This window comes from Halichoerus grypus, chromosome X, assembly GCF_964656455.1.
Source record: "Halichoerus grypus chromosome X, mHalGry1.hap1.1, whole genome shotgun sequence".
Taxonomy (NCBI): Eukaryota; Metazoa; Chordata; class Mammalia; order Carnivora; family Phocidae; genus Halichoerus; species Halichoerus grypus.
The window spans coordinates 40,792,830-40,820,014 of NC_135727.1; the positions used below are offsets into that span (position 1 = coordinate 40,792,830).

The 27,185-nt window shown below is 38.1% G+C and overlaps 1 protein-coding gene across 5 annotated transcripts in view; it reads left to right on the forward strand.

Annotated features, from left to right (window-relative positions):
• Positions 1-1,001: 1,001 nt before the first annotated feature.
• Positions 1,002-27,185, forward strand: part of NUP62CL (nucleoporin 62 C-terminal like) — a 73,623-nt gene continuing 47,439 nt past the window's right edge. For 2 of the 5 annotated variants that reach the window (XM_078064119.1, XM_078064122.1), the window contains exons 1-2: positions 1,003-1,246; positions 1,878-2,091. The gene's annotated coding sequence lies outside the window, so the exon portion shown is untranslated. Of the gene's footprint in view, positions 1,247-1,877; positions 2,092-27,185 lie in introns of all 5 variants that reach the window. The other 3 variants (XM_078064123.1, XM_078064120.1, XM_078064121.1) reach the window with 3 other exon arrangements.

Here is a 27,185-nt window from a genome sequence, read left to right on the forward strand (position 1 = left end):
ACCCCTAACTCCTGGTCAAATTCTGTTCTCTCCCCATACGGAGATTTTATTTTTTGACCCCGTTTCTTACCTTTTGACAGGTATAGTCTCACGACATATAATACTCTCCGATCAACCGTCGGTGAGTAGTAGCCTCGGTAAGGTAAGTACAAGTAGTCTTTGCACACGACGCTTTAGCCCACTCAAGTACAGTCCGACTGCTTCTCAGTCCTCAACGGATCTGACCAACGTCCGTTGGAACCCTCAGGTCACAGAGTTCACATTCTCTCACACAGGACATTGTCCACGTAGAAAGTGGCACCCGCCATTTTCTTTTTCAGTTTTAACAGCGTTATACCCCTTAAAAAATTATATCCCAACAAAGGCACTCTGGATAAATCATGCCTGTACATGTAAAACAGAAGGAACAGTGGGTGTTCCAATTGGAGCACCCAAATCTACCTATAAGGACACAGTTTTCACTTTCAAATTAGTGTTAAAACCATAAGTGTGTGTGAGTTCACAAAGGCATTGGGAAGCCTTCATGGGTCCATTTTGGCCTTCAGACGGTCGAACAGCATCTATTCCCCTGTGTGGTAAAACTGTCCCATCTCTCACTCACATCCTGAATAGACTGAGTTTTGTTAAAGCTGCCTCCTGCTTCTAGTGTCTAGGGCAGGGGAACTGAGGGACAAGGTCTGTACTATTTGCGACTTGTGGCTTTTTTGGGGTATCTTTCAGAGTCGTAAGTACTCTAGAGTTTTCCCTAGTTTTCCCGATAGCCAGGACATTTGAGGACCCTTTCTTTCCCCTTCCTAAGGTTCAGGTTTCCTCACCTGGGTCAGTTTTCGGGTCGCTGGCTGGGCTCCGAAAATAGACAGCTGAGAGCTCTGCGTCTCTCTGTTGCCTAGGTAACAATTTTGTTGCCCCCTCCACCCACCACCTCCGGGTTCCCGCTTGACTTTCCTGGCCAATCACAGAAGAGTTTCCTTTGAAACAGCACCGGAATCAACCAATCCGAGCGCGTGCCAGTCAGGGTCAATGGCCGCCCTCTCGAGTTAACTAGGTGGACCCCAGTTAAGCGTCTCTCCGTTAGCGTCACTCCATCAGCAACCTGCCCGCGGTAGAGGCCGTTTTTTGTTTTTTTGTTTTTTGTTTTTCTGCTCATATTAGGCCCAGGCCCGCCTCGCCGGCCGCAAGACAGTCTCGGAGGTCCTATCCATTTACTTTGGGTCCCTGACGGCGAGCGGCGGCGGCAGACACCAAGGTAAGTTTGCGGGGTTTTCGTTTGTCCCAGTCCTCTGCAGGCTCGCTCATTACGCTTTTCCTGCACGTGAATTCCAAACCGGACAACTGCTCCCGTGGATCCGGGACAGCCGGGGTGGAAGGATAGGCTTGGTGGCCCGGGGAATGAGGTTTTGCTGCAGCTCTGCACGCGCTCCCCACGCCCCCTCCCCTCCCCGCCCCGCGACAGCGACACGTGTTGTGGTTCCGTCCCGGCTCGGCGTCTGTGTGCGAGTGTGTGTGTGTGTGTGTGTGTGTGTATGTATATGTATATGTGTATATACCCGCGCACCCAGGTAAGGCGGTATCGCGCTTCTTTTCCTCAGCCCAGCTTGTGTGTGTGGGGAGGGGGCGTGTAGGGTAGGTTAGGATCGCGCTTTTCCTCAGCTCAGCGCGCGCGCGCGCGTGTGTGTGTGTGTGTGTGTGTGTGTGTTGGGATCGTGCTGCTTTTCTCAGCTCAGCGTGTGTGTGTGTGTGTGTGTGTGTGTGTGTGTTGGGATCGTGCTGCTTTTCTCAGCTCAGCGTGTGTGTGTGTGTGCGCGCGCGAGGGGCGTGTTTGTGTGTAAGGTGGGATCGCGCTTCTTTTCCTCGGCTCAGCGTTTGTGTGTGTGTAGGGTTGGGATCTCACTTCTTTTCCTCTGCTGTGGGCAAGACTTCTGGGCCTGAACCCCTGGGGGGAGCATCCCTGCGGCCGCCAGAGCTACAGTCCCACTCCCAGTAACACAGAGGACCCAGTGCCCTGCTTTTCCCGCCTTGGAGTGGAGAAACGCAGACGCGCCGCCCGCTTGCCACTGCTTGGCAATCCGAGTGTCTTCACTTCACCTAGAGGTACAGTTGTGACACTGGTTTTCCGTGAATTCCGTGGTTTGGTTTTAAACAAAAGGGAAAAAAAAGCGGGGGGGCTGGCTTTATAAGCATTTGGAGTTTTCAGAACTGATTAGTTGTGTTGGATAGTGGAGCCCCTAATTCATTATTTGAGTGTTGTAAGCAAAGAGAGATAGGATGGCTTTAATGGATGGTTACTTCTGGTTATCCAGGGATTGGAATTCGATTAATGAGTTAACTAAATTGCTTTCCTTCTTTTGGCTATCGTGTTTTTCTAGCTTCCACCTTATCTGGTGAAGGCGACAGTGAAGCTTGAATAATTTGTCCATTCTACTTGTTATTACACAGCAAACAAAAGAAATATTTAAGTTATTGGCTAAAAGTAAAGTTACTGGCTTTTTGGCCAAATTATGCCAAAATACCCCTTATGGCTATAGCTGATTAGAGTTTAAGTGTCTTAAATTTTGTTATTTCTCTAGAAATTTGTGGAACTTAAGTTCTATATGCTATGCTCTTTCTTGATTGCTTTTTTATTACTATTCTGCCTCATTGTGCATTATACTAAGTCATTAATGCCTAGCTAGTACTTTTCAGACCTTTTAGCTATGACCACAGTAAGAAAATAATTTTATGTTGTGGCCAAGTATATACATATACAATATATAATTGACAGCCATTTCACAAAAACAATACTTAACTACATACAATTCACTCTGATAGTCTCCATTATATATATATTTTTAATGTAGACTGCAAACCACTAATGAATTCTCATTGACCGTTTGAAAAACACTGGCCTTCCATCTTTGGTTTTCAAACTTGTATGTGTTTAGGAATCACATAGGATGTTTGTCACTTTGGGGGAGGAAGAAAATTTGTCTCTGTCCCTCAAGATTCTTCTTGCTGGACTAAGACTTAAATTGACATGAGGTGGATTAAGAGGAGAAAATCAAATTTAATTTTGTACATAAGGGGAATCTACAGACATGAAATTCCAGACAGGCAGAATGAGGTATTTAAGTCATCCTGAACTAAGGAGAAAAGGGGGTCTGGGATTTCAAAGGGAAGGAACACAACTCACAAGAAGATGAAAAAGAGTAAATGTTTGGTAAACGAAGGTTTGCTGGGCCATTCAGAAACTGTAGGACATAGAGAAGACTTTAATCAAACAGGCTCTGCTAGGTTCCTTCCTGTCTACTATACCTAGTTCATACTATAATGTTATCTGTGGTGATAGCTCTCTTGCTGGAACAGGTCCTTTATCTAAAATCTTTTAGGCAGCTTTGGGGGGAGCAGGGGGGTTTCAGTTTTCCTGAGTCTTTGGACTTTGTTTTCAGCTCAGCATAATCTTCATGCCAAAGTGGCTCATCTTGGGGCAGCCTGCCCTTGGCCCCTAAACTGCAAATACAGATTTCCCTGGCTCCAGGAACTGGTTCTGTGTGTCTGTGGTTGGGAAGGTGGTTCATATAACATATTTGAAGTGCTTGGTAGAGTGCCAGATATACAAGTATTCAATAAATAATAGTTTACTTCTTGGGAAACAAATGCTATTTATTTTGGGGGACATAATTGCCTCTTCAAGGTTTGGCCTGCCCCTAGCAAGGTGGAATCTGATGCTAAGCACTATTTTCCCCAGGTTTTAGGAGGTAGGAAAGTAGGGGATGAGCCCTGGATCTGAGATGAATCTTACAGTACTTGACTTCCATGGAGAATTTTGTAAATACAGAAACTTAGGGATAGAAGAACACAGACATTACAGCTAATCAGTGATTAGCCCAGGATCACATTGTCAGTAAATGGATCTCAGAGATAGAACTCACTTAATGAAGTCTAATATTCTTGATAGCAGGTCAGATCTAGAGGCAGAAGTTGAAATAGGAAGAGAGCTTCTCTTGACTTGCAGAGGCTATAGAATTTCTGGCTTTTGACTACTGACTTGGCTTTAATGAAATGAAACTTGAGAGATCTAAAAAGTAAAAAAATACACCTAGAAGTTTTTGTGGGTTATAGCTATGAAAAAGGGATTTAGTTTACCTAATTCTTCTGTAATATGTAGAACAACTGTCTTAAAACACTAGTTAATTTATTAAGCCAGCATTAAAAGAAATTAAATAAAAGATTTTATTTATGTATTTGAGAGAGTGAACCAGTGAGAGAGCACAAGCAGGGGGAGGGGCAAGGGGCGAGGGAGAAGCAGACTCCCTGTTCAGTAGGGAGTCTGCCCACTTAGGCTTGATCCCAGGACTGCGGGATCATGACCTGAGCCAAAGGAGGGCAGATGCTTAACTGACTGAACCACCCAGTCACCCCATATGTACCCATATTTTTAAATTATCTTACTCCTTGCTTATATAAGTTTTGTTCCTTTTATTTAATACTGTTCTGGGAATTTTTTCTATGTGGTTGATAGTTTTCAAAATTTTATTAGTAATAGCATCCTAATGTTCCATAGAGTGAGATGGCCATAATTTACTCAGCCTAACTAATCCAACAATAGAACATTTATTTCCAGTAATTCCATGTTATCAGTAACACTGTAAAGTTTGAGTTATTTAAAATCATTTATATAACTTTTACCATCCATTAAACTCAAGAGGAATCCTAACAGGAAGGCCAGGGATCTGGACCTGAGATGCTAGTTTTTGGCCCCAATTAGATGTATGAATTTACCCATCTTAAGTTTCTGTTGCTAGAGCAGCAGTGATCAACCATGATATCTATTGTACATGTGAATTAGACTGAATGTATTTTTTGAGTAGTAAGTATAGAAATTTTCAAATGATTTACTTTAAAAGATATATGAATCATAGCAGATTCAAGCAGATTCAAGTGCCATAATAACACTCATGCTGATTAGCTTTCTTTATGAACATCTTTTCCAAAGATTATATGAGTGTGTATTCATTTGTAATTAAAAAAAATTTTATAAAGGAGCCAATTAAGATGACTGGGAGAATAAAAGCTATAATTGGCCTTTATTAGCACATCTCCCTTTTCAAAGCGCACATATTGTCTTATTTTCTGTCATTCTAAAACATTAACTAGTCCTTCTTTTTAAAATTGTATTTCAGACAAAAGTACAGAGACTATTCTACACCATCATCCACGTACCTACCAAAGATTTAATGGTTGTTAACATTTTTCCATATTTTCTTTAGGTATTGTTTTTTAAAGAACTAAAACATTATATAGCTAACTCTTTATACTCCTTCCCAGTCTCATTTCTTTCCGATCCCAGAGATAATTGTTCTTCTGAAGTTGTTATGTATTTTTCCAGTCTATGTTAAGTGTGTTCAAATATAAATGGCCATAAATGATTTGTAATCGATTCTTTTTTAAAAGAGATTTTATTTATTTATTTGAGAGAGAGAGCGCGCAAGCAGGGGGAGCGGCAGGCAGAGGGAGAGGGAGAAGTAGGCTCCCCACTGAGCAGAGAACCCAACATGGGACTCGATCCCAGGACCCTGGGATCATGACCTGAGCTGAAGGCAGACGCTTAACCCACTGAGTCACCCAGGCGCCCCTGATTTGTAATCTATTATTTTGTATGCCCTTTAACATTTCCATCAACAGTGTTCCATACTTGTCTTCTCAACTTACTTTTCTGCAACTTTTTTGGGTCACCATTGTTTTTGAGATTTATCCAAATTGCTAAATATAGATAAAGTTTGCTGTCTTTTATTGCTGTATTCCATCATGTAACTATGCCACTTTAAAAAAAATCTCCATTCCCCTATTGTTGTTGGACATTTAGGTTGTTTCAAGTATACAAATATTCAGATAAGCCATACAAATACTGTGTGGTTCTAATATGAAGTTCCTAGAAAAGGCAAGCTCATAGAGACAGAAAATAAAATAGAGGTCACCAGGGGCTGTGGGAGTGGGGAAAGGGGAGTTATTTTTCAGTGCCGCACTCTGGCATTGAGAAGGATTTGTAAATGGATAGTGGTGATAGTTGAACAACGTTGCGAACATACTTAATGCCACTGAACTGTATGCTTAAAATGGTTAAAATGGTAAATTTTTACATTATGTATATTTTACCACGATCAAAAATGACAAACCTAAGAATTGTGCTTATTTTCCAAAAGCATATAATTGATTGCCTTGTTTTTTGTGGAGTGAAGCACTGAGAGAAGTGAGTTTTATTTTTAAAAATGAACTTTAATTGGGACGCCTGGGTGGCTTAGTCGGTTAAGCATCTGCCTTTGGCTCGGGTCATGATCCCGGGGTCCTGGGATCAAGTCCCGTGTGGGGCTCCTTGCTCAGTGGGGAGCCTGCTTCTCCCTCTCCCTCTGCCACTCCCCCTGCTTGTGTTCTCTCTCTCTGTCAAATAAATAATAAATAAAATCTTTTAAAAAATGAACTTTAATTAAGTTATATTAGCCAGATCTATTTTTCTTTGTAAAATGATAGTTTTTGAAATTTTTAAATGACTGCTATTACTTGCACACTTGTATAAGGTTTTTATGCATACTGTTTTTCAGAAGTCTCTGGGGTTTTTTGGTTTGTTTTTTGCTCTACTTCTCCAGTGTTTTGGGGAGATGGGTATGCCTTTGAGGCTTTTTTTTTGCATTTGAATGCCATTCCTCTGTTTCTTTGACTAGTTCTCTCAAGTGTTTTACTCTCTTCTCTTTCTCCTCCCTCCTCCCCATAACCCTGTTCTTCCCCCTTCCTCCAGTCCCTCTTCCCACCCCACTTGGTGCACTGCCCTCTTGGGTCCCTCTGCCCAGATGCCCAGTTTCCCAATAGCCATGCTTTCTCTTAGGGTCTCTACCTTCCACACCTGCCCTCTCATGAGTCTCCCTCCTGCACACACACTCCCTGCTCTCTCTTGCATCCTTCTCAGGGCTTCTAAAATTCTTCCTCTCTTGAGTCCTTCTGCCCACCCTCCCCTTTGGTCCCACCCCTGGTGTCTTCCCTTTTCTAATTTTGTAACTGCTGTAGGCATTCACTGAGAATTGAGACCTATTTCATGGCAATTTACAGACTTCCACCATGTCACACTTTTAATATTTGGCAAGTTGGTCTTAATTTTGGAATTAAAAAAAAAAACCCACCTTTTTCTAGCTCTTAAAATAAGATTCTGACCTTTATAGCTTTGATATGTTATTGGATGAAGGGGGAGAAAAGCACTTAATGTGAAAGATAATTGGTAAGCTATACTGCTTAAGATGTTTAATATGAACTCACAGCTAATACACCATTTTCAGTAGCCCTGTATTTTATTGTGGCATAAAATAAAATGATCATCATTACAAGTTTGATCCATTCCTATTTCCCTAAAAATGGATGGGCTAATTTCATCTCTCCCTATCCATTTCTCTTCTGGGGACTCAAACATTTAGAATAAAACATTAGTAACTCAGTTTCTCCTTCCAGAGTTGGTATCCATTGCTATCAGTGGCAAATAAGGACCCTACTGTACTTTGAGGCTTACATTTTTCTACTTTCTGGGAGGCTTTCTTGGTGGAACGAGGGGTTTCTTCAGTGAATTTGTACTTTTCCTTTGCTTTTCTGCCTCTCCTTAGTTTGATAATTAATGATATGTTTAAGAATCATATATATTATCAGAAGTTGCTATTTATAGGGATGGCTTTATAACATGACTAATCATGCCAGATCATTTAGTCATGATGTTCTTGAGAAGGTGAAGTGAATTAGTGGAACTCCATGGTTGTCAAGTAACCAGGCAGTTTAGGGGGAATGTGGCCTGCAAGGAAGAATAGTCTATTTGCTTCTGAGCAGGTAGGAGACGTTTTTAACAAATTACATGGCTGAGCTTCTATGCTAGTCACTGTTTTAACAATCATTTCTTCAAATAATATCAGGGAACAATGACAAGAATGATCCCCCCCAAATCATTTATACTTTATAAGATAGAAACCTCTAAACATTTGTGCTGAAATAGCTTATTACAGGTACTCAAGTTTGAACTTATTTTGGTTCTGCCATTTGAGATAAAGACTTACCTTTCTCATAATGTGTTGCTTACACTAATATTAAAATGAAGTATTGTGCCCCTTTCCTTCACTAACTAGTTGCTTGGCCTTGGGGAAGTCATCTAGTATTTCAGAGACTCAGTTTCCTCAGCTATAGAATGGAGATCAAAATACCTTTATGATTTGTTGTGGGTAATTAGAAAATAAAGAGTTCCGGATTCAATAAATGCTTTTATTTTTCCCCCCTTCATATTACATAAGAGATTCAAGAACTTAAGTGGTAAAGGATGTGTCCTGAAGTGACCTACCATAATTTGTTGATCCCCATTCAGTTTTTCTACTACCCAGAACACTCCTAGGATCAATAAATGATGATAGGTAGTACATAGAGAAGATAATCTCCTATGCCGGTAAGTTAGATAGATGTGTGGTAATTTTTTTGAATTCTAATTTGAAATCCGATTTATGTTCACTCTCTGGGCCAGCTATGAGAGTGCTGATATCTCTGATTTGCTGATCCTTCACTGACAGCGAGGAGAACACCAGCATCATATATTGGAAAGGTTTCATATAGCCCTTTACATTAAATTAAATCAGACAAGGTAATATATGTGGAGGGCCCTTTATAAACTTACTGTTAAAAAACATTTTGGGGATGCCTGGGTGGCTCAGATGGTTGAGCGTCTGCCTTCGGCTCAGGTCATGATCCCAGGGTCCTGGGATCGAGCCCCACATTGGGCTCCCTGCTCAGCAGGGAGCCTGCTTCTCCCTCTCCCTCTGCTTCTCCCCCTGCTCATGTTCTCTCTCTCTCTCTGTATCTCTGTGTCTCGAATGAATAAATTAAAAAATCTTTAAGAAAACAAAACAAAACAAACCATATTGGTTACTCATTTAGTGGAACTGCCCGAATTGTCGAGGTGAGCAAACTGAGGCTCCACTGCATTTAAATGACTAGTACAGTCTGATGGGCAGCAGTACTCATTGAATGGTTTTCTTCCCATCTGGTTGTTGAGGTAATTCAGTAAGCCCCATTGAGATTGGACTGTCAGGCAGGGAACATCTGCCCATTTCTAGGAACCTTTTCAGTGAGCTCTGATGATTTCTTTGGGCCTAGTGGGTTTTCTGCAGAAATCCTTTACTATCCGGTATTTCTTTCTTTGAACGTGTGTGCTTGTGTTTAAGGAATCCAAGATAGAACTGTGAGCTGGGCTCAGCATAAAAAGCTGTAGTTTTGTCAACTTTAAGCTCCTATCGTCAGGCAGTGTGGATGAAGAGAAATAGAGAGGTTGGCTGGAGGAGCTCATCAGTGACAGAGACAGCTATCTCCACTCATAGCCACCTATAGGGTGTATGGATTTGTTTTCCATTTTTTAATAAAGCAGTGATATCCAAGGGGAAGCTAAAGTGTGCTAAGGTCCTAATGATGTACTATACAGTGGCTAACTGAACATAATAAAAAAAAAAAAGGAGGGCATGTGATGTAATGAACAGTCTGTGTTATATACAACCGATGAATCACTGAATTCTACCTCTGAAACTACTAATACACTATATGTTAATTGAATTTAAATTAAATTAAATCCAAGAAAAAAATGGAAAAAAAGGATAGGAGATACGGATTAATTTCAGACTATGTTAGAAAAACATGAACTTAAGTCTGTGTGTTAAAAGGAAGAATTCAAGGGAAAAAACTCATATAAATTAATAGAATATGCAATTTCCAAGCATGGGAAAAGTAAAAGGAATAAAGAAAATTCCATCAATCCAAATATGTAGACAAAGATAAAAGATGTATACCATGGCAAATAAAAAACACAAAATAAGATGGAATAGGTAAGTCTAAGTGTATGGGTAGTTATAATAAACATGAATAAACTCACTCATTAAGACTCTTAGATTGGATTTAAAATTTTGCAGCTTTGCTGTTTACAGAAACTATACTTAAAGTGACTCAGAAAGGTTGAAAACAAAGGGATGGAAAAAGATACACGAGGCAAATGCCAACCAAAAGAAAAATTGTAAAGCAGCATTAATGTCAGACAAAATATGATTTAAGGCAATTTAGTAATAAACAGATATTTCACACTGATGAAAGGAAGAAAATCTTCCAAGACACTATCAACCACGAACCTATGCCCATAACAACATAATCTTGAGATATATAAAACAAAAAATAATGGGATTGTAAGGAGAAATTGACAATCCCTAATAATAAAGTGAGACTTTTTAAACACCTTTGTCAGAAAATGGTTAAGGAAAATAGATTGAAAAATGAAAAAGTATAATATGAAAGACTTAAGATCTAAATGAAACGGAAGGGAGAGAATCTTTGATGCCAAATTCTTAGTGACAAAAATGCATTTTTAGTCCAAATGTGACTCTTTTTTTTTTTGTTTCTCAAATTTTTTAGGTAGAAAAGATTTAAAGGTACATGCTACATTTAACAGGAAGATTCTTAAATTACTTCCAAAAGAATAGAAGGTCCACAAATGCAAGGGGACAGGAAGAAACATCCACCTTTTGATGCCTACCAGAAAAGACTCCTTTGGCCTGCAATGTGACATGGATGACAATACCTAAATCTGAAAGTGTCAATTTCTATTACAGCCTCACAACCATGGTTTGACAACAATTTTTCTGTCAACATTTATAATATTATCATATAATTATATATCATAAATATATAATACATATAACTATATATCATGTAACAGTAATATATCATTATAATATAGTTTATAAAAACATAATACTTAAAACCTCAGGAGAGTGGTACCCTTGGGAATGTAAGAGTAAATACAGCAAAAACTCTTCCTCTGCTCAAGATGCCTGTCTTCCTGTGCCTTCTAGGACTAAGTTACCACACTTGAAATGACCATTTGGGGCTTACATTTAAAAAGTTTTAAGATGTGTGTATGACTTAAAAATAAGCATGTTGCAACTAACCCATTCAGGTAAATATTGTCCTTCAGAATTACACGGGTAGATGTTCACTTACATTCATGCCACAAATTCTACTCAAGATACCACATTTCATCCATTTTAAGAGGTACAGTTTTTCATATTTTAACATTTCTGAAATTGAAAAGAGCCTGAACAGTCGATGGTGTTTTACGATCCCTTTTAGCCAGATGGCAGTTGCGACATCATAGTTGTTCTGTATGCACATGCAATATCAAAATGTCTAGGATCAAAACTTGCCTAATGGGTGGCTTGGGTGGAATCCCTGAGACAATGGGGGATCACCTTTAACTCCTAGAAACCAGTGGTTGTGGGGAGAGAATGGTGGAGATGGTTAACCAGATCTAGTTACTGATTATGCTGAAATGAGAGACAAAAGGATGCTAGTCTACGTATTTGCAAAGCTGACTTGAAAGCATAGCTAAATGGCTTTTAGTTCTCTTAATGAGTTCTTTTGCTGTATTTAATCTTAAATTCCCAAGGATACCACTCTCCTGAGGTTTTAAGTGTTATGTTACTATAAATTATGTTAAATAGCATATTATTATATATTATATAATATATAGTTATTAATATAGATTTATGATATAAAGTTATATGATAATATCATAAATGTTGACCAAAAAAACTCATTGTTGTCACCAGGGTTTTTTTTTTTTAAAGATTTTATTTATTTATTGGAGAGAGAGAGCGAGCAGCAGAGGGAGAGGGAGAGGGAGCTGCAGAGGGAGAAGCAGGCTCCCTGCTGATCAGGGAGCCCAATGCAGGACTTGATCCCAGGATCCTGGGATCATGACCTGAGCTGAAGGCAAACGCTTAACTGGCTGAGCCACCCAGGCACTGACCATGGGTTTTTTTTTTTTTTTTTTTTAAGATTTTATTTATTTACTTGACAGAGAGAGAGAGAGAACAAGCAGAGAGAGAAGCAAGCAGAGAGAAAGGGAGAAGCAGGATCCCTGCAGGGAGCCTGATGTGGGCTCCATCACAGGACCCTGAGATCATGACCCAAGCCAAAGGCAGATGCTTAACCGACTGAGCCACCCAGGTGCCTGGTCTTCATGGTTTTGATACTGTGTCAATAGTGCTCCTGGTGGCACAGAAGACATCAAAAAATTTGAGTTGAAAATTGGATTCTGAATAGTTTTTTCTTAAGGTATGCATGTTTGATTAAAATGACTACATTGAAAAGAGCCCTTTCAAGAACTATAAAAAAATTTAAGTGATAAGGAATTGTGACAGGTTGGTTTTTTTTTTTTTTTTCTTACTGGTGCATAAAGTAATGGGGCTCTTTGATGAAGTATTTTTTGAAACTGATTTCTTAGAATTACCTTTCAGAGCTATTGTTTAAAAAACTGATCTTTAGAGACATCCCATTTTATAAATCTTGACTCGGATAGTATTATAAGTACACAGTGATTTTCCCTTAACACTTTAAAGATATTCCATCATCTTCTAACATTTATTGTTGCTAATGACGAGCCTTCTGTCAAACTGGTTGTAACTCCTTATTGGGTAAATCTGTTTTTTTTCTCTCTGGCAATGTTCAGATTTTCTTCTCTATATTTAATATTCTAGTATTTCAATATATTGCATATAAAGGGTGTGCTTTTGTGTGTGTGTGTGTGTGTGTGTGTGTGTGGTGGGGAGGGGTTGCCTGCTTGCACTTGGTGGCCTTGGTGGCCTTTTTAACCTGAGGACTCATTTTTCTTCAGTTCTAACAAGCTCCTTTATTAACTCTTTCAGTATTGTCTCTGCCATTCTATTTTTTTCCTTCTGATATTCTTTCTGGATATATATTGAAGCTCTTCTTTTGTTTTCTTTTAATTCTCTCATTTTTCAGGTCTATAGACTGCTTACTTAGATGTTTTATAATTCGTGTCTATGAGTTAATTCTCTGGGGGCTTTTTCTGACCTTGTGGGACCTAGGAAGTGGAGGAGGCACCTCTGTTGTATAGTGTCCTGAGCAACCTACTTGGGCCCTGAAGGTTTCAGCAGTTCCTAATCAGTTTTTATGTTAGCCTTTTAGCTTGAAGTTTCTACTCCATAAAGATAAATGGAATTTGAGCCATCTATGCCTATCTTCTTCACCAGCTTGCGATTCCTGCATGTTTCCATCGCCTTTTCCATTCTCTTGTAGATCTTTCCCAGATTTAAGTTTCACAAGGCCTCTGCTGATTGAGGAGCCTTACCCTGTGGCCTCAAATCGTACCCATAACCCAGCATATTTCCAGCTGTTAAGGCACATACCTCATTCAGGTCTCCCCCTTGGGCTAAGCAGCTTCAGATTCTGCTTATAGATATGAATTCCTTCCCTCTCTGGCCCCGGAAAAATTGTCTTCTATCTTCAAAAACTCTGCTTTGTACTTTTAAAGATGTTTTTATGAGGTACTTTTTAACTGATACTTCTAGGAGTTTGGAGTACAAGAGAGTGATTCCAGTGTGGCTTCTGTCCACCATCTTGAATCGAAGGGCTCACTGAGATTTCTAAAGTTTGTTTTCTTACATTCCTCTCTTACCCACATTTAGGGTCTGGAGTCATAAGTGGGTTTCATTTTGGAGGAATTGGTACCCCTTCAGGTGGGTTCACTTTTGGCTCTGCAAAGACAATAGCCACCACTTCAGCTACCGGGTTTACATTCTCTACCCCCGGTGCAGGAGGGTTTAAGTTTGGGACTCCACCCCAACTGGTTATAAATAAGTACCTCTTCTACTGGCCTGTCATCATTCAGTAACGCAGCTCCTGCTCCACAGACTAAAGGATTCAGCTTTGGAATACCAGTTGTATCAATCCTGCCCCAGAAGGAACTGGGTTTTCTGTAGGGTAAGAGCAGTACCCTTTGACTCTTTTAGTGGTGACAAAGGTAATCATCTCTCAAAGACAAACTTGCCATTTAGAGAATGGAAAGGCTAAAGAAATGGTATGGCGTTTCTAAGTCAACTATTTGGAATTATGCCATTCATTCCCAAGATAGTCTTACAAATTGAAGCCATCTGAGATTTAAGGCACAAGGCACATTGAATTCTGATCTGTGATTTCCCTTTATGTTTTGTGAGCCATGGAAGGTACTCACTGAATTTTGGACATAGATCATCTTGAAATCAGGCTACTTGCTTATTAAGTCTCTCTCTCTCTCTCTATCTCGACATTTTTATCTACTGATCATTGTAATGACCTTGAATATACATTCTTCCCTCCTACATTTCAGAATTTTAAAGGGAGCACTCTTTTCATGCCTTTTTATGTAAATCCAGATGGATCCAGCCATTTCTTTTGGTAGCACCTGGTGGTCCAATGAAAGCTGGAGTATTTTCTCTAGAGTTCTCCCTGATTCTGTTAGTTATCTAATAACTTGTAATATTTGGTCATCTTTCCTTCTGTATTGAGATGAAAACCTGTAGAACAGAATCTCATAAACTGCTCATATTTAAAACTTCATCTGGCGGGAGCTACATTATCTAGCTGCCATTTAACGTGTCAGAGAACTATTATATTGATTTGTTTTTCCTTTTTCTATTTAGAATAAATGCACCAAAATTACACTTGTGCAACACTTGCTCTCACACAACCTTCAGTGATTACAGGGGCTTTGGGGCTGGGTACCAAGCAATGTCCCATCGCACTGGGTGACAGCATCCAGCCTTTTGCTTTTGGCTCTGCTATTCAGTCTGCAAGTGCCACAGGTTTGTCTTTCATCAGTGGAAGTACACCTCAGACTGGGAGGGCCAGTTTCAATGCTGTCTCTGCAGTGGAGAATGCAGCTCAACCAATAGCATTTGCAGGATTACCCCTCACTCCTGCTACTCAGCGTCTGGTGGCACAGTTACTACACAACCAATTGTTCCTTTCAACCTTGGTGGATGGCCCACACAGGTAAGGTTGGAACTCTGCTCTCCAGCGGAGAAGCACAGCATTCAAGACTGATTTTGAGATTCTTTTTTGGATTGCTTCAAATCCAAATATGACTCACTTCTCTTGCCGGAGTTTAATGTTATTGATCAATGTGATAGAAATTAAGTCCAAACTGCTCCTTCTGGTGTTGCAGTTTTAGGTTTAGAACCAAAGAATGTTTGTTTTGGAAAAAGTTACAACCTTCTGAGAACCCAGCAGTGGAGACAAATCTTCATTTAGTAATGCAAGTTATACTGAAATGTTTTGATCAGTTGTTTAATGCTTGTGTTTAGCACATATATTCTTATTCACAGTCTGTTTGTATGTTCTGTTTTCTGTTTTGAAAATAAAACTTACGAAATGAAATTTATCAGGAGGTACAATAGAACAGGAAAGTATCTTTGGGGGTGATGTAAAATTTTAGAGAATATTAATAATGTGATAAGTCACTTATATGGCATGGCTGGGGAATGGTAAAATATTTAGGCTGGTAGAAACAGCTTACATGTGTGGGTTACCAGTTTCCAAATAATTAAGATTCAGTAAAATACATTTAACCTATATTGAACATTAATGAGAAGGCATTTAGGATCTTGCTTAACCAAAATGCAGTTAGTAAGGAGTTCTGGTTTTATAAGCCATATAAACTCGGTTTTAGTTTAGATGCCTCAGCTATTTTAGAACTTGGGAAATGCACTGAGATATTAATACATATTATTTTATAGTGCATTTTATTAAATTAGATATTCATAGTAATAATTTGAGAGCTTTTGGAAACAACCAAAATGGAAAAAATATTTTTAAAGTTATAGATAATATAGAACTAACTTAGTTATAATTCATGGTAGTGATAATACCAATTTCGATTGGTTGGTATAGCAGTGTAGGACATAAAGAGATGAAGTGGAACATTGAAATAATTATGATGCTAAAATATTTGGTCACTACCTTGGGGGGGGCATCATTTTAATTGTATAAAAATGAATTTTGGGTGTTAGAAATAATACATATCTGTTATTTAAAACATCTAGGAAATAAATGTTTGAGTCTTGGCTCTGTTCATTATTAGTTCTGTGACCTTGGGCAAGTTATTTTAACCTCTCAGTGATTGGTTTGCTCATCTCTAAGCCCACTCAGCGCTTACCTCATAGGGTTGTTGTGGGGATTCGATAAGTTAATGTAGGTGAAATGCCTAGAACCTTGTCTAACATGTAATAGGCACTCATAGGTAGCTATCGTTGTTTTTATGAGAATGTACATTTCCCTACAGTGTTACATATGTTGGATATTATCCTTTTTGTGTGTTTGTTTTTTAATTTGATAGCTTAACAGTGGAAATAATATCAGCATTATCTTGATTTACATTTCTTTAATTACTAATAAGATGACTCCTTTTCAAATTATTTATTGAGTAATTGTATTTGTGTGTGTGTGTGTGTGTGTGTGTGTTTGAGAGAGAGAATTGAATAAATTCCTTGTTTGTATCTTTTGCTCAGTTTTCTAATATGGTATTTATCTTTTTCTTGTTGATAATGCAGCTACAGTATCTTAACCCTTTGATATTTGTACAAGAAGTATTTTTCTCAGTTTACATTTAATTTTTTTAAGTTTTATGGATATTAAAAGATCCTAATTTTTTAATTAAACTTTTTATTTTGACATAATTGTAGATTCTCATGCAGTTGTAAGAAGTAGAGATTCCATATACCCTTTGCCCATTTTCTCCTAGTGGTAACATATCACAGCCAGGATGTTGATATGGATAGTCAAGGTATAGACAAGTCCTGTCACTACAGGGATCCTTCATTTTGCCCTTTCAGAGCAACTGTTCCTATAATTTTGTCATTTCAAAAATGTTTAATAAATGGAATCATACAATATGAGATATTTTAGGAATGGCTGTTTTTAACTCAGCATAATTTTCCATAGATTCATGCAGATTGTTGTGTGTATCAGTTGTTTGTTTTATTGATGCATAGTATTCCATGGTATGGATGTACTGCAGTTTATGTAACTGTTTGCCCATGGATGGATATTTGTGTTGTTTCTACTTTTTGGCTATTATGAATAAAGCTGCTCTGAACATTTATGTACAGGTTTTTTGTGAACATAAGTCTTCATTTCTCTTGGATAAGTGCCCAGGAGTACAATTGCTGGATTGTATGGTAGTTGTATATTCAGTCTTATAAGAAACTGCCAAACTGTCTTCCAGAATGGCTGTACCATCAGCAAGTATGTGTGATCCAGTTTCTCTGCTCTTCACTATCATTTGGTATTATCACTATTTTTCATTTTAGGTATTCTTGCAAATAGTGATATCATATTGTGGTTTTTATTTATATTTCCCTAAGGGCTAATGATGTCGAACATCTTTTCCTGTGCTTATTTGTCATCTGAATATCCAATCTGTTCATGTCATTTAGAGTCTGAGAAAAAAAGCATTAAAAAATAGTAATGTATTATATGGGTCCTTTTCACATAGGGACTTGGGAAATGTCAGTGAATAATAGGGTTTTACAAAAGACAGAAGTGCTGATCAACTGGGATTTTTTTTTCTCTTATTGTTAGATTTACACCTAAGTATTTCTCTTTTTTAAAGTGATTGTAAATGGTACTGTATTTTTAATTTCATATTCACTTGCTTATTGCTAGTATGTAGAAATACAATTGATTTTGTATGTTTATCTTGTATTCTGTGACCTTGCTGAACTCATTTATTCTAGGAGGGGTTTTTTTTTTTTTTGTAGATTTCTTAGGATTTTCTACACAGTCATGTCATCTGAAAATAGAACAGTTTCATTTCTTCCTTTCCAATCTAGATTTTTTCCCTTGCTTTAATGCAGTAGCTAGCAGTTCTAGTACTATGTTGGATAAGAGTGATGAGAGCAGGCATCCTTCCTTTTTCCCAATCTTAGGGAGAAACATCTAGTTTCTCATTAAGTATGGTGTTATCTGTAGTTTTTTATAGATGCCCTTTATCAAGTTGAAGATGTTCCCATTTATTTCTAGTTTTTTTGAGACTTTTACCATAACTGGGTGTTGAATTTTGTAAAAGCTTTTTCTTCATTAGTTGATATGGTCATGTGGATCACATTGATTGAATTTTCAAATATACCAACCTTGCACCCCTAGAATAAATCCCATTTGGTCATATTCTATATGCCTTTTATACATTGCTGAATTCTATTTGCTTATATTTTGTTTGATTTTTTTTTATTCTTTCATTCATATTCATAAGAGATACTGGCCTGCAGTTTTTCTTTTATATATTGTCTGTCTGGTTTTGATCAGGGTATGATACTGGTTTCATAAATTAAGTTGGGAAGTGTTTCTCCTGTTTTATTTTCTGAAAGAAATTCTTCTTTAAACATTTGGTAGAATTCTCCAGTGAAACCATCTGGACCGGGAGATTTGCTTTTTAGGAGTTTTAAAATTATGAATAAATTCCTTAAGTTATAGGGTTACTCAAATTACCTATTTCGTATTGGTGACTTGTGGTAGTTTGTATGTTTTGAGTTGGACCATTTCTTTGAAATTATCAAATTTGTGGGCATAGTATTATTCTTTTGATGTCTACATGGTGTGTCATGATATGCTGTTTCATTACTGATATTGGTAATTGTATCTTCTCTGTTTTCTTTTTCAATCTTAGTAGAGGTTTGTTAATTTTATTGATGTTTCAAGAATCAACTCTTTGTATTATTGATTTTTTCTATTTTTGTTTTCCATTTCATTGATTTTTACTCTTTATTATTTTCTTTCTTCTGCTTGCTTTGGGTTTATTTTGCTCTTTTACTAGGTTTTCAGGTGGGAGCTTGGATGATTGATTAGAAACTTTTCTTCTATTTTTAATTTTTAAAATTGAGATATAATTGACCTTATATTAGTTTCAGGTGTACAACATAATGATTTGATACCTGTATATATTATGAAATTATCACCACAATATGTCTAGTTAACATCCATCACCACACATAGTTACAATTTTTTTTCTTGTGATGAGAACTTTCAAGATTTATTTACTCTCTTAGCAACTTTCAAATATACAGCACAGTATTAAATAGTCACCATGCTGTACATGTTCTTTTCTAATGTGTACATTTACTGCTATAAATTTCCCTGCCAGCACTGCTTTAACTACATCCCACAAATTATGGTATGATGCATTTTCATTTTCATTCAATTCAATGTATTTTTTTAAATTTTCGTTGAGACTTCCTCTTTGACCCATGGGTTATTTCAGTGTGTGTTTAGTTACCCAATGTTTGGAGATTTTCCTGTTGTTTTCTGTTTTTGATTTCTGATTCCATTCCATTGTAGTTCGAGAATATACTAAATCATTTTTAGCCTTTTAAATTAGTTGAAATTTGTTTTATGGACCAGAATAAGGTCTATCTTGGTATATCTTCCAGGGGCACTTGAAAAGAATGTGTACTCTGCTTTGTTGGGTGAAGTGTTCTATAAAGGCTAATTGTATTCTGATGGTTAATGGTTTTGATGAGTTCTATATCCTTGTTGATTTTCTGTCTAGTTGTTCTATGAATTGGTAAGAGAGGGGTGTTGGAGTCTCTAACTGGAATAGTGGATTTGTCTATTTCTCCCTTCACTTTTGTCAATTTTTGATTCACATATTTTGAAGCTCTGTTCAGTCCTTATATATGACTGCTAAGACTTATTGGGGGATTGGCCCTTTATGTTATATCATTATGTAATATGTCCCTATTTGGTAATTTTTTGGCTCTGAAGTCTACTTTGTCTGATAATAATATATCCATTCCTACTTAATGTTGTATAGTATTTTTTCCATCTTTTTATTCTCAACCTGCCTCTATCATTATTTTTGAAGTGAGTTTCTTATAGACAACATACAGTTGGATCATGGTTTTTTTTTTTTTTTTAAAGATTTTATTTATTTGACAGAGAGAGACACAGCAAGAGGGGGAACACAAGCAGGGGGAGTGGGAGAGGGAGAAGCAGGCTTCCCACGGAGCAGGGAGCCCGACGTGGGGCTCGATCCCAGGACCCTGGGACCATGACCTGAGCCGAAGGCAGACGCTTAACGACTGAGCCACCCAGGCGCCCCTGGATCATGGTTTTTTAATACCCTCTGTCACTCTCACTTTTAATTGGATTATTTAGACCATTAACATTTTCTGTAATTATTGCTATGTTAGGACTTAAGTCTGCCATTTTATTTTTTGTTTATATTTTTCATTCTTCTGTTTTGTTTCCTGCCTTCCTATTGATTACCTGAACATGTTTTAGAATTCCATTTTGGTTTAACTATAGTATTTTTGAGATTACCTCTTTGTATAGCTTTTAGTGGTTGCTCTAAGTATTATATATATATATATATATGCATATATATGTAATATAACATATATAGGATAGTATATAGTATATATATAATAGTTTACTTGTCATTTTACCTGTTTTTGTGCAGTATAGAAACCTTTCCCAGGGTGCCTGGGTGGCTCAGTTGGTTAAGTGTCTGACTCTCTTGATCTCAGTGTTGTGAGTTCAAGCCTTGCATTGGGCTCCACTCAGGGCTTGGTGGAGCCTACTTAAAAAAAAAAAAGAAACCTTTCTCCCTGTATGTCCCTTAACCCACCCTTATTTGTAATGTAATTGTCTTAAAATATTCTGTCTGCATACATTTAGAACCACATCAGGCCGGGTTATAATTTTTGCTTCTACCATTAAACATAATTTTTAAAAACTTAAGACAAACAGGAAAACCTATTGTATTTACCCACATTTTTTGCTCTTCTATTTGTTGTTTCTTCCATCCTGAAGTTCCAAGATTCCTTCTTTTGTCATTCCCTTTCTGTTGAGAGAACTTCCTTTAGCTGCTCATTTAAGGTGGTCTGTTTGCAACAAATTCTGAGTTTTCCTTTTCAATATCTTAATTTCCTCTTCATTCCTGAAGGATATTTTCACTAGCTATAGGATTCTGGATTGGCATTTCTTTTCTTTCAGCACCTGAAACATATGGTGATACTTTCTTCTTGCCTCCATGGTTTCTGATGAGAAATCTGTCAATTAAATAGTTTTTTCCCTTATAAGTTAGATGCTGTTTTATGTTTAGTTTTCAGAAGTTTAGTTATTACATATGTCTTGGTGTAGACTTCTATTGTTCTATCATCCATTTCACTGATTCTTGTCTGTCTGCTCTATTCTGCTCTTGAATCCTTCCACTTAGCTTTGTGTTTGGTTATTGTCTTTTTCAGTTCTCAAATTTCCATTTGGTTCTTTATATCTTCTATTTCTTTGCTGAGGTTTTCTTTTCATTTCTTTTTCTATTTTTTTTCTGGTAAGGCTATTTTTTCATGTGTTTCAAGCATGTTTATAATTTCTTACTGATGCATTTTTATCATGGATGCATGTCAGTTAATTCTAATGTTTCTGTCATCTTGGTATGTCATTTTTCACTCAGTTTGAGACCTTCCTGGTTCTTGGTAGGATGAGTGTTTAATTGAAACCTGGACATTTTCTTATTATAGTATGAGACTCTGAATCTGATTTAAGCCTTTTTTTTTTTAAAAAGATTTTATTTATTTATTTATTTATTTATTTATTTATTTGAGAGAAAGAGAGAGAGACAGAGAAGTAGCATGAGAGGGGAGAGGGTCAGAGGGAGAAGCAGGCTCCCCGCTGAGCAGGGAGCCCGATGCGGGACTTGATCCCAGGACTCCGGGATCATGACCTGAGCTGAAGGCAGTTGCTTAACCAACTGAGCACCCAGGTGCCCCAACCTTTTTTTTTTCTTTAGCTGATCTTATTTGACATTGCTCTAGCAGGGGAAGAAAGGGGTGCTGCTTCGTTACCCTAAGGTAGGAGTAGAACTTCATTTTCCCTCTTGGTCTCCATTGCTACCCAAGGCAAGGGTCTCCTAGTTACTGGTGGGCAAGGGTGGAAGTTCCTGCTCCCAATGTGGTTTCCAGTGTCACTGTAAGGAGAGGGTTCATAAACTGCTGGCAGGGATGAAAAACCTGGCTCCCTACTTGAACTTCTCTGATACCACTTCGGTGGGGGTATTAGGACACCTCATTACAGTCTCACATGGGTAGAAGTTTAGGCTTCTTGCTTAGTGTTTAGTGCTTAGTAGGTAGAAAATGAGACCATAGTTTTTTGTTGTGGTCTTTGGTTGTACTAGAGTGGTTATTGTCTAAAAGTTTTCTTTCCTATTAGTCTGTCCCTGTCCTTGTCTTTTGTCTACAGAGCAGGCTTTTGTTGGGGCCTTTATGGGAAGGGTCTATATCCATTGGTATTTCTGGGTTACTGGCATATTCAACCACAAGCCCGGGAAATACAAAGCAAAAAGAAAACCTGTGGACCCACCACCGTATCATTCCTTGGGTCTCAAGATCCCTATCTGGTTTGCCTTCTTCTCACCACTTTTCAGGGTCTTCTTAGGTTTGTTTTATATATAATGTTTTAGTTGAATAAGGGTTTTATTTGAATAAGGAAAAGTGCATGTATCCCATTTTCCTGGAAGTCCTTAATTTAATTTTTATATTATCACATCTCTTATTCTGAGTTTCCCTCTCTCTGGACAAATAGTCCTTTTCCATCTCAAGATTCTTAATTCTTTTTGTACTTCTATTATGGTTTATATTTTTAGGAATCATTTTTTTCTAAATGATTAGTGAGTAAAACCATTATATTTCATTAAATAGCCATCCTTTTTCTATTGATTTGAGATGCTGCCTTCCACATACAACAAATTATTATATATGATTAGTTCTGCTTCTGGACTGCCTATTCTGTTCTATTGATCTGCCCTTTATTGTTCTAATATCACCATCTTAGTTATTGTAGCATGCCCCACTATCTTGTAGTATAGGACCACCTTTCCCAATCCTATTAAAAAAATTCATGGTTATTTTCTAGGGCCAACAATTTATTAAAATAGTTGGCGGGGTGCCTGGGTGGCTCAGTTAGTTAACTGTCTGACTTTGGCTCAGGTCATGATCTCAGGGTCCTGGGACTGAGCCCCACGTTGGGCTCCCCACTCAGCGGGGAGTCTGCTTGTCCCTCTGCCCCTGCCCACCCACCCCGCTCATGTCTCTCAAATAAATAAATAAATAAATAAAATCTTCAAAATAGTTGGCATTTTCTTATGTTCTTAAACATCAAGGAATTAAGGCTGATTTGGGTATCCTTCTAGCACTGGTTGGAGAAAATTATATTGAAACCTTCCTCTAGTCCAGTGGTTCTCAACTGGAGATGATTTTGCCCCCTCTCCTAGAGGATATTTGGCAATGTCTGAAGACATTTGTCGTTGTTGAGACTGGGGAGGTACTACTGGCACCTAGTGGGTAGAGCCCGGGGATGCTGCTTTTGACCTTGAAAATAAAACAGCCAGTTATTTTGCTAGCAGAATGGGTTTGTTTGAATAGCAGAGCAATTGCAATTTGGGACAGGCAAGCTGTGGCAAAGCCACCGGCAAGTCTGGAGAACAAAAGAGAAGAAAGCTCTTTTATAGAGGAAAGGAGGGAGTTGGGAGGGGCTGTTGTAAACAAAAAGTCCATTGGAGTAAATTGGGAGTTTGAAGTGTAGTGGCTTTTCATTGGCTGAGTTGTGACAGTGTCTCATTGGCCGGGCTGTTGCTGAGCCAGGAGAAAATCTTCTTCCTGCTGGGGTAGTAAAATAGTTTTGTTTTTGTTTTTGTTTTTGTTTTCCTTTTGGGCCTGCAGAAGGCTGCAACAAGTGGTATGGTGTGAGAGCTCCCCCTTCTGGCCTCCCAACCCCATTTTAAATGAGGTTTCCTTTATTCAGTTTCCCACGGCAAAATAACCTGCAGTGCACATAAAAGAAAACCTTGTGTCCCCTACATTCAATACTTCTGACACCAAGTATGGGGGGTTCTTCCCACACCAGCCAGTTCTCTAACCCTGGACACCAGCTGGTTTCAGCTTCCTACATTCAGTTATGATGCTCTTTACCTGGAGTTACCACAGACCACACATTTTAAGGGCTCAGTCCCACAAGACTATCTACTGCTTCAGATACCAATTGTGAGTCCCAGGTTATCACTTGTACTTCTGACCAACTGCTTAGAAGTTGGGGGTTCCCATGACCCCCTCCTTGGGCCAATAATTTGCTAGAACAGGTCAGAGAACTCTGGAAAACACTTTACTTACAATTACTGGTCTATTATAAATGATACAACTTAGGAACAACCAAATGGAAGAGATGCATAGGGCAAGGTTTGGTGGAATGGCCCAGATCTTCCATGTCTTCTCCAGGCATGGTCACCCTTTTAGCACCTCCATGTGTTCACCAACCCAGAAGTTCTCCAAACCCCTTCATTTAGGGTATTGATGGAGGTTCTATTATGTAGGCATGATTGATTAAATCATCGGCCAATGGTAATTGAACTCAATCTTCAGCCCCTCCCATTTCCAGAGGTCAGAGGGTGGGATAAAAGTTCTAACCCTGTAATCACTTGGTTGGTCCCTCTGGTAACCAGTGCTCATTTTTAAGGGCTCTTTAAATTTCACATTATTAACATAAATCAGGTGTGGTTGTTAAGGGCTTGTTATAAATGATCAGAGGCTCCTTTCACCTTTATTGCTCCTGGAGCTATTTTAGGAACTGGGGACAAAAACCAAAAACTATAACAAAAGATGTCCCTAACACTTCTATCACTTTAGGAAATTACAAGGGTTTCAGGATTTGTCCAGGAAAGGGGACACAGACCAAATATGCATTTCTTATTATATCCCAGCATGGGCTAGTCCTCCACAACAAAGAATTACCTGGCCCCAAATGTTGAAAAACCCTGCTCTAGTTCTATGATTAGGAAAACAAGACTCTTAAATCCTTTCTTATTTAAGAGTAAGACTCCTTTAACTTAAAAGCAATCATATTAAATGGCATTTGCTTCCTTGGTTACCTCTGCATATGTGATTTAAGGTCAGGCCCTGAAATTATGCCAGTACCCTAGACAAATGATCAGGATTTTTAAAATATGGGCATAAATCAAGTGCAAATTCAATTAGCACTAGTGAAGAAGTTTCAATAATATGGCCGGTTATAAATACAAAAATCAATAGTGTTCCCATGTTTAAGCAATAGTAGTTGGTAAATATATATAATGGAAAAAGGTCCCATTAACAATTCCAACCAAAAATTCAAAGTGCCTAGCAATAAACTTTTAAAATGTGCATGACCTATATGAAGATAACTCCAAAATTCTACTGAGGAATATAATAGGAGACATGAATAAATGAAGACACCCACTAAATGTGCAGACTCAATATATAAGAATGTCATTTATCTCCACATTAACCTACACATTTAATGTAATTCTTATAAAATCACAATGGGAATTGTTAAAAAACAAAATTCAGCCGAGTAAATTTGAAGATCTAATTGGCTTTTTAAGTGATTCATGAATTGGGCAGCATCCCATCTAGCAAGTAGAGAGATGGTCTGAGGAATTGTACAAAATGGAAGGTTTTTATGGGAAGGAGGGTGGGGCAAGAAGTTATTAGCAAAAGAAAAGAAAGGATTGTTTCTGGCCAGACATCTTTTGGGTGGAAGGGAACAGCAGGGTTTTTTTTTTTTTTTTATCATGCAGATTACCTCCCTGGTGCTGATCAGGAAATTTCAGATTAATTTTTGAAAGGTCACATTTCTGGAATAGATTGAAACTGTAATTAAGTTGTGGTTCCCTGTGGTGGGGGACAAATGACTCCCAAATTGGGCTTGTTTTTTTAAAATGGAATTTTTTTTGAGGAAGGAAAGGAAAAGAGGGACTTGACTATAGTTGAGTCAGAAGTTTAAATGGGGGAATAAATGCATGAGACTAGTCAACTCTTACCCGCCCCCCCCCCCCCAGAGAGAGAAAGAGTGCACTCGAGCGAGGTGGCGAGGGGCAGTGGGAGAGAGAGAAATCTTAAGCAGGCTCCACACCCAGCCCAGCCCAGAGACCAGTGTGGGGGCTCCATCTCATGACCCTGAGATCATGACCTGAGCCGAAGTCAAGAGTTGGTCGCTTAACCAACTGAGCTACTAGGCGCCCCTCAACTCTCTTGTTTTTTAAGGAAAGTAATGATGGAGTACTTGTAGGAAAATACATGAAAATGTATGTTAACTTTATTCTCTTCCTTTAAGTTTAAAATATTGTGTAATATAAGAGCACATGAATTCTAGTGCTATAATAATTGAAACTTTCTTGCAGAACAGTGACAGAAAAATTTTAAAGTACAGAAACAAAACCTGGGTCTGTGAAGATGGCATTTCAAATCTGTGGGGAGAGAGGATGGGGTAGTGAGTAAATGAATTGCAGTGGCTGGCTAACCAGCTGATTTGGGGGAAAGGGGATGAATTTTTACCTAAGAAGATCATTAAAAAGAAAACCATGGGTCCAAAATGGTATCATTTAGGTTAAGGCCCCAAGTCAGTAAACTAGGGCTTAATACCTAATCTAACTGCAGTTTCAAACTCCCCCAGAAATGTAAGTCTTAACTGGTCAGTCAGGAATTTTCTGATAAGCACCAATGAGGTAATAATCTGTCACGTGGGTCCTCTCCATCTCCCAAAAGAAGATGAGGTCATCTGCATAATAAGATTCTCTGCCCTTCCCCCTAAGAGAAGGTGATCTTGCCTGAAACAATTCTTTCTTTTGCTTATAACTTTCTTGCCCCACCTTCCTTCCTATAAAAACCTTCCATTTTTGTATAATTCCTATGAGCTCCCCTCTACTTGCTAGATGGGATGCTTCCGGATTCATGAATTCTTTAATAAAGCCAGTTAGATCTTCAAATTTACTCCATTGAGTTTTGTATTTTAACAAGATCAACCAAAAGAAATATGGGTAAATTAAAGGTAGAAAATGAAGCCATAAACATTTAAAAAGCACAGGTAAATATGAAAATATGTAAATAATATATCTTGGGTTGGGGAAAGGACCTTTATTTATGTATAATTTAAAAATTTATAATATATTCAGTCAGATGGTTCAAAAATTAGACCATGCATAGTATACATGGGTATACTGTCCCCCATCTACCCTGTATTACCCCTACCCGCTCCACCCCCTCCATTCAGCTGACCACTGTAATTTTATGTATCCTTCCAGAGTTTCTTCATGGATTTGCTAGCAAATAAAAAAAAATATTCTTAGCCCTCTACCTTTATTTTTTTTTTTTTTTTACATAAATGATAGTATACACAGTGCTCTGTACCTTGCTTTTTAAACTCACAAACTTTACACACTTACTTTAAACATTTTGGAGATCTTTTCACATCAATCAGTATATAGACAGCTCCCTCAGTATTTTTTTGTAGCATCA